The 12,491-nt window shown below is 42.1% G+C and overlaps 1 long non-coding RNA gene across 1 annotated transcript in view; it reads right to left on the reverse strand.

Annotated features, from left to right (window-relative positions):
• Positions 1-293: 293 nt before the first annotated feature.
• The window catches only part of LOC140678870 (uncharacterized), a 24,497-nt gene continuing 12,299 nt past the window's right edge, over positions 294-12,491 (reverse strand). The window contains exons 2-4 of the long non-coding RNA XR_012050518.1: positions 1,213-1,629; positions 879-1,117; positions 294-763 (exon numbers count right to left, since the gene is read on the reverse strand). This is a non-coding gene — a long non-coding RNA (uncharacterized lncRNA). The remainder of the gene's footprint in view (positions 764-878; positions 1,118-1,212; positions 1,630-12,491) is intronic.

The raw sequence follows: 12,491 nt of genomic DNA on the forward strand, positions 1-12,491 counted from the left end.
CCATGATCAGACACGCCCCCCCCTCGCTCCCCACACTCACACTCAGACACACCCACACAGAGCGCATGTCTCTCTCTCTTCTCCGGCTTGTGACACAAGAAGAATCAGAACGACACAGCAGCCCTCCGATAAAACACACTTTATACTACATAAAAAGTAACGTAAAATAACGCAGTAACGCATCATGTAGTAACGGTAACGGAGTTACTGAATATAAAAAAATAACGCGTTAGATTACTAGTTACCGCCGAAACTAACGGCGTTACAGTAACGCGTTACTTTGTAACGCGTTAGTCCCAACACTGCTGATTATGCATTGCTGTGTGGCACGCACAAAAGTGCTTTCATCAAATGCACTAGATGGCAGTATTGTCCTGTTTAAGAGTGTCACAACATTGCTGTTTACGGCAGACGGACTGCTTTACTGTAGACGTTCTTTATATTGTGGGAAAGCGGACTCAGGTCCGCATGGAGCTGGAGGGGGCGTGGCCTCCAGCTCCGCCTGAATTTCGGGAGATTTTCGGGAGAAAATTTGTCTCCCGGGAGGTTTTCGGGAGAGGCGCTGAATTTCGGGAGTCTCCCGGAAAATCCGGGAGGGTTGGCAAGTATGTCTGTAGGTGGCACAAAAAGTGTAGAGACCCTTTGCCACCGGACATCTACGCATTTCTGCCTCCTCTGCCAGGGCTGCCAGGACTGCTGGCAGGTTTCTCTGCAAGTTCTCAATTGCCTTGTGCTGAGACAGCCAACGTGTGTCTTATACTTCCTGGAAATGTTGCAAAAAAGACAGAATATTGTAATAGACAGAAAATAACTATGCTATCACATTTTACATTATGAATACACAAAATATAAATACTACAGTATCAAATTACAATTACCTTCATTTTGAAGTCACCAACACCAAGGGTGATGGATGCTGCCTTGAGTGTTGCAGTGCGATTTGCACTGTTGCGGAAGAATAAGTGGAGATCTTGCAGGTGATCTCTGAAGGTGGCCATGTACTTAACATGGTTGGATGAGTCCTTGCAGGCAAGGGCTAATCTATGGGCTGCACAAGCCACACCCACGATCTTTGGATAGCTGTCAGTAAGTTGCTTCACAACACCATTCACACGCCCTGAATTTAAAAAAAAAAAAGTTTTTTAAAAATAAATTAATCAGTCACAAACATAGGTTATAACAAACAATTTTACATGCTATGTATAATAATACCTGTCATAACAGCTGCTCCATCAGTCCCCACTCCATAAAGTCTTTCTGTTGGCAGGCCTTTCTTACAGATTGCAGTCTTTATGGTTGTCACAATAGTGTGTGGTCTGCCATCAGCAAGTTCAACCAGGTCCAGGAACTGGTTGAAAACATGACCGTCTTTATCCAGGTATCTGAGAGAAAGCAAAGTAGTAAGTATTCACATATATGACCCAGGATATGTAAGATTTTGATGAAATTCTACTTCCATACCACATCGAGCTGCCTGGCTGTGGAGACGACTGTACTTTCATCAACCTCCATGGTAATTGCCTTTGAAGATTGGATTTCAGAGAGGACTGGTTCCTCAATAACCTCTCCCAAGATCTCCAGCATTTCATCGATAATGCGATGAGATCTGTAGTTATTGCGCTGGTCAATCTTGACATTAGGAAAAAGAGAACATTTGTTTTGTAATTCTTATTTATTAATGTAAAGACTGATTTTATTTTATATATCTTACTAAAATCCTTCCCGTTGACTATTTACAACACTACACAGTATTTATTATTATTATTATTATTATTATTATCTGTAATGACATTTAAATGGCATTGCATACATGTAAAATTAAATTCTATTTCACATTATTTGACCAGTAGCAGTTACACCCATCTGAACAGGTCAGCCACCTTTTTAAAGCCCGATCACAGTTGAAATCTTGAAATGAAGGGCCTTTAATGGCCAAAACATTAACCTGGACAACATTTTAACAGCTGGTTGGCTCAGATTTTATTCTTTTCATTGCATTCACATGCTGCAGTGGACAGTGGACAATTTAGCTTCAGTATTAATGCAGTATCTGAAGCACCGTCTCCACGTGTGTTTATTGACAACAGGGTTATAACCTGGACACGTTAGCTCGTCGGTATGGTAACAGGTGACTGTTACTGCGTGCGTCTGCCCCGGCCCCCGAGTCAAACAGCGGTGGTGTTAATGAAGCAGCGTCAGGCAGCTCACCGTCAGTGAAACGCTCGGTGAAATCGCGGATTAACGTTAAATATATGACGAGCCGCGAGCGATGCAGCTATAACCTATCTCACCTGGTAGAGCACCCGCTGCGGCGACCCAGTTCGATCCCACCTGACAGTCGCTTTGCTCCGCGTCAATCCCCCCTCTTACCCTCTCTCCCCCCTCCCCCGTCTCTCTCCAGCTGTCCTTTCAAAATAAATGCATTAAAATCCCGAAAATAAATATTATGAAAATCCGAGTCGGTGCTGCACACTGCACAGGTTCGGACCACTTTTGAACTTGTTTGCCAAGACGTCTTACCCTCGTATTTTGATCCGGTCGGTCCGTTCTTCTTTTACTTCGTCGTCGTGGTCTTCTTCTTCTTCTTCTGGTGCACCAGGTGAATTAAGTGCTATTGGCGGAGTTACAATGCATAGTAGGCTACCGCCACCTACTGCACCGGAATTGTAACTACAAGCTACATTCACAGACAGAGTGAATGAGCGGTCGAGCGAGTCAAAAGCCGAAAAATCTATTTGTGGCGGACGTAATTATTTCGTGGCGGGCCGCCACAAATAAATGAATGTGTGGGAAACAGTGGGCTCCTCTCGATGTGGAGGAGCAGCGGCTTTACTTTGAGCTCCCCCCAGATGGCAGAGCTTCTCACCCTATCTCTAAGAGAGAGACCCGCCACCCGGCGGAGGAAACTCATTTCGGCCGCCTGTACCCGTGATCTTGTCCTTTCGGTCATAACCCAAAGTGAAGTGAAGTGTGAAGTGAATTACATTTATATAGCGCTTTTTCTCAAGTGACTCAAAGCGCTTTACATAGTGAAACCCAATATCTAAGTTACATTTAAACCAGTGTGGGTGGCACTGGGAGCAGGTGGGTAAAGTGTCTTGCCCAAGGACACAACGGCAGTGACTAGGATGGCGGAAGCGGGGATCGAACCTGCAACCCTCAAGTTGCTGGCACGGCCGCTCTACCAACCGAGCTATACCGCCCCAAAAGCTCATGACCATAGGTGAGGATGGGAACGTAGATCGACCGGTAAATTGAGAGCTTTGCCTTCCGGCTCAGCTCCTTCTTCACCACAACGGATCGATACAGCGTCCGCATTACTGAAGACGCTGCACCGATCCGCCTGTTGATCTCACGATTCACTCTTCCCTCACTCGTGAACAAGACTCCTAGGTACTTGAACTCCTCCACTTGGGTCAGGGTCTCCTCCCCGACCCGGAGATGGCATGCCACCCTCTTCCGGGCGAGAACCATGGACTCGGACTTGGAGGTGCTGATTCTCATCCCAGTCGCTTCACACTCGGCTGCGAACCGATCCAGTGAGAGCTGAAGATCCTGGCCAGATGAAGCCATCAGGACCACATCATCTGCAAAAAGCTGTGTGTAGTCATGTGTTTTTATGACATTGCATTGTCCTCTTTGAAATGAACTAATCAAATCTGATCTAATCTTCAAGTCGCTTTCTGACAGTCGCTTCAGAATGCGCCATTTTGTGGGCGGTCTTATTTACGTGGCTCACTTTCGGCAGCATCTTCTCCCCGCCATCTTTGTTGTAGCGGTGTAGCGTGCAAGAAGTGTCAAAAGATGGAGCTAACTGTTTTAATTACAGTCAGACTTTACTTATATCAACAACGGAGCAGCAGCTACACATCCGTGGCTCACTAGTGCAACAACACCGGAGATGTGTCTCGTGAAAAACCGTCCGACCGGAACTCTCTAATAACTAAAGTTCCGTTGGTAAATTATGTAAAGCCACTACACCGGTAGTTTTTAGCGCTTCCAAAGTGAGATATAAGTTAGAACTTTACACTACTTTATATTACAAATGGCAGCAGCAGAGGGTGAATGTCCCATATCAAGAAGAGAGTGTAAAATAAGAAGCTTATCGACTACGTAATCGGCACGGACTACAGTGGTGGACGTGCGCAAATTTTCAGGACTTATGCTGATCTCAGCATGTACCAGAAGGTAAGAAAAGTTGGTTTTGCACAATATTGTGAAACAAAACGCCAGATAATATGTCTGCTAATGGGTGCCATTTAGCGGGCCTTATACACACACCATAGTAATACTTGTATCTCTGACTACGGTAGCCGACAATCCATCAAGCGGTGCAGCTTCAAAGTCATAATAAAACATTTTGACAGATTTTTGAGTGCCATGTGTAAGTTTACTGGCGTCATATTGCAGTCTACACGTATCTCTTATGTGTGAGGACCAACTACTGGTCACACTTATCATTACACCATGTACCAAATAAAATTGCTTGGAGGTCGGTAAGCACAACCAGAATTATTCCGTACATTAGGCGCACTGTCGATTTTTGAGAAAATGAAATAATTTTAAGTGCGCCTTATAGTCCGAAAAATACGGTAGATTCTATTCTGCCTCTGAAGAACTCTAAAAACATCCAAAAATCTTCCACACTATATTATACGCATGCTGTAAGTATGTATGTAATGTAGTAGCAGGCACATTTTATTGTAATATTTAAAGTATTGATTTAATTGATTGATTTTCACAGAGCAACGAACGCTACTCCCGTCAACAACAATAGCAAAGAGAGCACTTTCTGTGTTCGCTACCACTTAAGGCAGAACATGTGAGAGCCTTGGAGCATTTTCATGTAGCACTATTTTTTAATAAGAACATAAAACAGTTATTTAACATTTCCGCTCTCATTGTGAGGCTGACAGATGGGATGGTTGTATCTTTCAGCACTTGTGAGCTGCTTGAGTTGCTGAATTCAGACTAAACCTCATCCTCTGATAAAAAAATGGTTCCTAGCGACGTTGCATTTCATTTTTTGACAGCGCAATTGAGAGCCATATAGTATCAAGTTGGTAGCGTGTGGATTTTTAAAGTTGATTGACTAACTCAAAGACAATACATCAGTAAGAGAATCAGCTCAAGCTTCTTCTTTTTTTAGTTGCAGGTAGCAACCAGCTCAAGCTAGGTAGTAGTGACTGTATTTTCCGGACCATAAAGTGCACCAGGGTATAAGCCGCACACACTAAATTGTTTTCTATATATTAGCCGCACTGGACTATAAGGCACAGATATGTTGCCAAATGAGTTATTTACACAGAAGGATTCTGTAAATGTTTATTTATGTACATTAATTGTTTCCAAACAGTGTCTGTAAAACAGCAGTAAAACGGCTGATCAAACAAAACAGTAGTCATTGTCATGGACCCACTAGCTGCGCAAGCTAGCTCTCCAATCAGCTAAACAGACTAAAGGGCGACGGTTTGGTGAATTTACTGAAGAATTTGTGAAACTGAAAAAACACAAAAAGAATGCCATTGTATGTTAATAATACTAACATATACACTCGTCAATGTGTTAGCATATTAGCTAATGCTAACGACGGTAGTGTCATTACATTACGATAGTAGGTACAAATATGTATGAAAAAACAGCTACAGACATCACACATGAGACGGTTTAGTAAGTATAAACAGTTTTAGTTATATTGTAAAACTTAAAACGTTGCTTGGAGTGATGAATGAAGAATCCATTTGGGTAGAAACGCTATGGACGGCTAGAAGACCGAACCGCACTCCGGTTGAAAAAAAAAAAAAAAAGGACTACCAATGAATGGAAGAACACTGCAGTACTTGCAGAGAACAAATCCGTCTAAAAGATGGCGCCAAAGCACAAATAATAAAACACTCTGTCAGTGTTTTTGCTTGTTTTTTTTAATAAAATAATCATTAGTATTATTTTATTTAAAACTCCATAAATTAGCCGCTCCGTCTTATAAGCCGAAGGGTTCAAAGTGCTGGTAAAAAGTAACGGCTTATATTCCGGAATTTGCGGTAGTAGCAGGATTCTTGATAGTGGTCGTAGGAGCAGAAGCGATGTGTCATGATGCCAGAAAAGTAGTTCCTCTGTGTTAGCTCTTACAATAACTATGACGCTGTAGCTTGGTTGATATGCAGGTCACAGCATTTAAAAGAAGCGCTGTAGGCAATTTTTTTATGTGATTTTAGAGGATTTTATTGGAGTAATATGTATCTCGTATACAATACTTGCATTGTACAAGCAGTTTTTCACCATTTACAACGCACAAAAAAGGGAAAGACACACATATGGTCTTGTCTCACATAGGGATAGTGAATGATGGGCAAAACTCCCCCCAAAAACTCAACTACACTCCTTCCAGGAAGAGTCCTACAACCATAAAAGTTGCAGATCAAAGTGTGAAACATCTGTTGTTAAGGAGGGTCTCAATTTAGAGTCACTTTCTCGTAGGGGTGTCAAAAAAAATGCGATTCCTAATCGATTAAAATAAATCAAAAACCACTCAGGCAAATCATATTGTTGATGTAGATACCCATATTTGCTGTACAGATTTACTTTACAAAAGAAAAGTGTAAGATACTTCTCTTGTTGCCTTATTTGTATTTGATTTATTAAATGTTTGGGTAGAATTTATTAAACAAAAACAGTCTTATTTTAAGTAATATAGAAATGTACATATTTTGTTAATGCAGTTAATAATAGAAGAGGCACCCAAGGTTATTAAAAAAGTATTGGTTTTGAATCTAGAATCGTTTTGACTCGAGAATCGATTCTGAATCAAATCGTGTGGTGCCCAAAGATTCACAGCCCTACTTTCCAGACAGGCTGCATTTGACTTTTATTGTTGGATGACAGGAGATAACCTGATCATTCTCTTTCACACAGAGGTTTGGCAAAATCTGCACCACTCCTGCAGATCCTGCATGTATTTGCATTTGCATTTCAGAACCGCATTGTGCCATTGTCTGGTGTTACCACAATTGCTTTAAACACAACAGACAGGGATAAATCGGCGTCGGGTGTTAAAACTTTATACTCCGTTTCGAGTATTGCATCTTAGGCTTTTCAAACAGACGTCATCCCAACTTTGTTACAACTCTGATACGATCTCCTAAGCAGAACAATTGTCTGGTAGACTTTGTGATGTTTACACCCAACACTGACAGTAACTACAGGGCTGTAGAAAAAAGCAGAAGTTTTTACTTTTGACTGAAACTCTTTGAAGTTGGAACTTGAGACTTCCCAGTGGGACAATTCCTACAGTACTTCCGATGAAGTAGATGAACGTTTAAAGAGCTGCACTATGCAGTGTTGCCAGATGGAAATGGACAAATAATTGTACCAGAATCTTAAAAACTTATTTTGAGGAAAATTATTGCCAATAGGCCAGTGATCCTCAAACTGTAGTATGTGTACCAGGGGTGCTGCCCGAGTGGCTCCCTGGAGCATTTTTAAAAAATTATTGAAAATGGAAAAAGATGGGCGAAAATTAATTTTTCTGTTTTAGTATGTTTTTTGTTTGAGGACAAACATGACACAAACCTTCCCAATTGTTAGAAAGCCCACTGTGTAATATGTTTGTGTGTATGCTTCACCGTTGAGAGTATATTGTTGAACATCGTTTTGTCCTACTAACTTCGGCGGTTCTTGAACTGTGGATTGCGACGCAACAGTTTGTTTACATGTAAAATCTTCCACTCCTTCTTTGTCTCATTTTGTCCACCAAAAGTTTAATGCTGTGCATGAATGCACAAATGTGAGCTTTGTTTATGTTATTGAATTGTTGGAGGCATATTTGGTCAGTGCATGACTGCAAGCTAATCAATGCCAACATGCTATTTACGCTAGCTGTATGTACATATTGCATCATTATGCCTCATTTGTAGGTATATTTGAACTCATTTAATATCCTTTACTTTGATCCTCTTTGTATATAATTTAGTTTTGCATGTCTTACATCTTCTGTATGTAATATTGGCTGCATTTTAGATTGTTGTTTGTGTGCCATGTTGTTCCAGACCACAGCAAACATTACCTAGCTTGCCAAAGATTGTAATAAATCAATTAAAAGACAGCCTGCCAGTTTCCTTTAACTTGGACACACACATCTATACCTTTGGTCATTAAAAGCCAGTAATTTCTAGGAGTTATCTTACATTCTGAGTAGCCTCTGATTTACTAATGGTTTCTAATGTTGTAAAAATGTGTAGAATAAATATTAAATTTCCACATTTCTGTAAACAAAGACTTGCTTCAGCCTGCGACACATAGTCATTTTGATAGTAGGCTATTATAGTTAATATAGACACTTCCGTCATGTGTTGCCTTCATTATAAGACTTATATACGGCTTTTCATTTTTTGCGGCTCCAGACAGATTTGTTTTTTGTATTTTTGGTCCAATATGGCTCTTTCTATGTTTTGGGTTGCCAACCCCTACATAGTGTTATGCTGGTACGCAAAATGATCACATGATTAAAGTGCGGGACTCTGTGATTATGGCAGTCCGATCCATTTATGATCAGTGTCAGAGCTTGGTCCGCATTACCGGCAGTAAGTCGGACCCGTTTCCAGTGAGGGTTGGACTCCGCCAAGGCTGCCCTTTGTCACCGATTCTGTTCATAACTTTTAAAGACAGAATTTCTAGGCGGCAGTCAGGGTGTTGAGGGGATCCGGTTTGGTGGCTGCAGGACCACAACATCTTTTTGCAGATGGCCAGGATCTTCAGCTCTCACTGGATCGGTTCACAGCCGAGTGTGAAGCGACTGGGATGAGAATCAGCACCTCCAAGTCCGAGTCCATGGTTCTCGCCCGGAAAAGGGTGGAGTTCCATCTCCGGGTTGGGGAGGAGATCTTGCCCCAAGTGGAGGAGTTCAAGTACCTCGGAGTCTTGTTCACGAGTGAGGGAAGAGTGGATCGTGAGATCAACAGGCGGATCGGTGTGCCGTCTTTAGTAATGCGGACGCTGTGTCGATCCGTTGTGGTGAAGAAGGAGCTGAGCCGGAAGGCAAAGCTCTCAATTTACCGATCGATCTACGTTCCCATCCTCACCTATGGTCATGCACTTTGGGTTATGAGCGAAAGGACAACGGGTACAAGCGGCAGAAATGAGTTCCCTCTGCCGGGTGGCGGGACTCTCCCTTGGAGATAGGGTGAGAAGCTCTGTCATCCGGGAGGAGCTCAAAGTAAAGCCGCTGCTCCTCAACATCGAGAGGAGCCAGATGAGGTGGTTCGGGCATCTAGTCAGGATGCCATCTGAACGCCTCCCTACGGATGTTTTTAGGGCACGGCCAACCGGTAGGAGGCCACGGGGAAGACCCGGGACACGTTGGGAAGACTATGTCTCCCGGCTGGCCTGGGAACGCCTCGGGAACCTCCGGGTGTGGCTGGGGGGAGGGAAGTCTGGGCTTCTCTGCTTAGGCTACTGCCCCCGCGACCCAAAACCGGATAAGCGGAAGAAGATTGATGGATGGATGGGTTCATCATGACAGGACACCTGGAAATCATCAAAGATCAAAAACAGTAAGAAGTACAGGTCGTCAGCCATTTTGGTTTACAGGTCCCATTTTGGGGGGGATTTTAGACGGTTCCATTTTTTTTTTTTTTTTTTTTTTTGTGCAGTGTTCTAATCCGGGACGTGTTTATTTGCTCGTTATAATGTGCTGCGCGCCAACAAAAATCAAGCTGTGGCCTGCATTTAATTAGCCCCCGGGCAGCACTTTGGACACCCCTGGCGTGGACCATATAGCATGTGTTCATTTTGTTAATTTAGCAGACGTATACTTCTGAGTCATTTAACTTACAGTAATACTCGAGACGTGTTAACTGTTAGCATGTTAGCATTAGCATGCTAACTTTTGAGCAAATTTTACAGACGTACATCAACATGTTAGCTTTTTTTTTTTTTTAGCTAGTTTTGCTGATATGTGACTTAATGTCGCATATTGTATAAATCAACGCTATCAGGCCGGCGTGCTGACAGTTAGCATTTCAGTTCGGCTTTAGCTTTACAGCATTCACATGCAGTTTCCCCTGACACTGCATATTCTAGTTATGTGTGCATATTACTTTTTGGAGGCTTTTTAGCAAGACTTATTCAAAAAAGAAGACATCCTCACCAAATTACTTTTAAAAAATTGCATTGCAGCCATCGTAAAAGGCAACTGCACTTTTTTGGAATTTTGCCCATCATCCACTATCCTCATGTGGGATAAGAACACATTTTCTGTGCATTGTAAATCAAGAAAAACTGCTCGTGAGAGGCGGCAGACAATGCAGGTAATTGGATTAATCTATTCTGCTGATAAAGCGCTAAAAAAAACATCCAAAAACTGCAAACAAAAGACCTAATATGCAGCAAATTGCATCTTGTGGATCAATTGAATCAACCATAGCTTATAATGCAAACTTATCTTTAAATAAACTAACAGCATTTTTGGAAAATAACTGCAATTGACAGAACACAATTCACAACATGAGGCTCAGTGTTTGTGTCTGCTAATAGTATTGAAGCTTTAATAAACATGAGACGCCCTCAACAATGCTTGGTCTTGTGGTGCACACTGCAAGCAGTAGGTGGGTTCTTACAGTACAAGGGCTCAGTCTTGCAGAAGAAAGTACTTAATAAGAGAGGCAGGGTCTCGGAAGGCCCACGAGGGTCAGAGTTTTGTTCTGGAGGAGGTCTGAGAATTCCTCAATTCATAAAACTGATCAGGATACTGTGGGTAGAATGATAAACTTTGAGTCTAGGACACCCTGTTTGTCAATTGGCTTAAAATCATTTAGAAATGTAATTAAGAATACCAACCGCTAGATGGCAACCTTGGAACGCCTGGGGTGTTCTGTTATAAGCATGGTGTGACTTTTGCATCTTGATTGTCACCACCAGGTGGCACATTAAACCAAGAAAAAAAACACTATTAGGGACAGCTCTGCACTCCATTTCTGAGACATTATTCAAAAAAGTATGACCTTATTGCTACAGTTTAATTGACACTGTCCATTAAACATTTAATATTTTATTTGTGTGGTTGTATTGGCGTTTCTAATACTTTGACCATCTCGAGAATCAGTAAGTGTTCTGTTTTCTCCAATAACGTCAATGAGATCAAATCCCTGCTTAATGAGTTTAGAGCACACCATCTACCAGTCACTCTCAATGGCCACTTTTATGATGATGGTGAAGAAAGAGAACCTTATTAGAGGCGCTTCCCAGGATTTCTGCAGACGCCTTTTTTCCCCCACAGTCGACTTGTCCACTTTGAGAAAATGAATGCTACTTCATGGCTAAAATCTAATTGGGAGTGAAGGCTAAGCCTCCCCTTGTCTTTTCTACCATTGGCATTGATTTTGATTTTCTAATACTGAGCCTGAGGTGACTGAAGTCGATCCAATTAACTTTGGCTGCCGTCTTTAGCTTGACACGACCCCGGGGGGCCTTTCCACTTTGCATCCAGCAAAGCCACAAATGCCATGCAGCACTGCTGCAATCCAGTGTCTGCAACGGGCTTGTGGTGGATTTATACAAGAGGCTGTGTGGGTTCCAACAGTCGTTATTAACCAGACGGACAAAAAAGTCTTGATTCTTTTTAACTGTTAAAATATGTCCCCTAAGTCACACAAAACTTTGAGTTCAACACCCAGGAGGTCAGATTTAACCTCGAGTTTATCGTTCAACAATCAAAATTATTTGACTTGTTCATGACACCTGGGCTACCTTTTTTTAATCCTCCCCAAATTCACTTGCAGTTCCACTTTTTGTTTTTTTTGTTTTTGCTAATGCCTGGCTGGATGAACACATATTGGACACCTCGGTCTCTTTGGACGGACCCTCGCTTATTGTCGTGGACTGGATATTGGCCAAGAACTAGTGGGCAGCCTAGGATGGAGCCGGCTCTCTTGGTTGCTTCGTTGGGTCTGTTACTTTCGCTGGCCGATATATATGTATGTATGTAGGTATGCACTGTATGTACTGCGAGGAGGTAGCAACTTGTCCAAGGTATGCCCTGCCTTCTGCCCAAATGCGTGTGTGTGTATGTGTGTATATATTCACACATATATACACACACACGCATTTTGGCAGAAGGCGGCGCATACCTTGGACAAGTCGCCACCTCCTCGCAGTACATACAGTGCATACAAGCATAAATACATATATGTAGATATAAACATATATACACACATATATATTTATATACATACACACACACACACATATGTATATATATATACATACATATACATACACACATATATATATTAATACATGTACACATATATATGTATAGGCTATATATGTATATCTTGTTACTTTACATTCAGTTTGCTTTCGGGCCACGGCCAAATTGTTTAAGCCCAATGTGGCCCCCAAGTCAACAAGTTTGGACACCACTGCTGTAGATGATGACAAACAACTAACCCAGAAAGAATCTTAGGAAGCTTAGAGTGTCAGTTGTTCTATAAAGT

Source organism: Nerophis lumbriciformis, linkage group LG06 (assembly GCF_033978685.3).
Source record: "Nerophis lumbriciformis linkage group LG06, RoL_Nlum_v2.1, whole genome shotgun sequence".
Classification (NCBI taxonomy): domain Eukaryota; kingdom Metazoa; phylum Chordata; class Actinopteri; order Syngnathiformes; family Syngnathidae; genus Nerophis; species Nerophis lumbriciformis.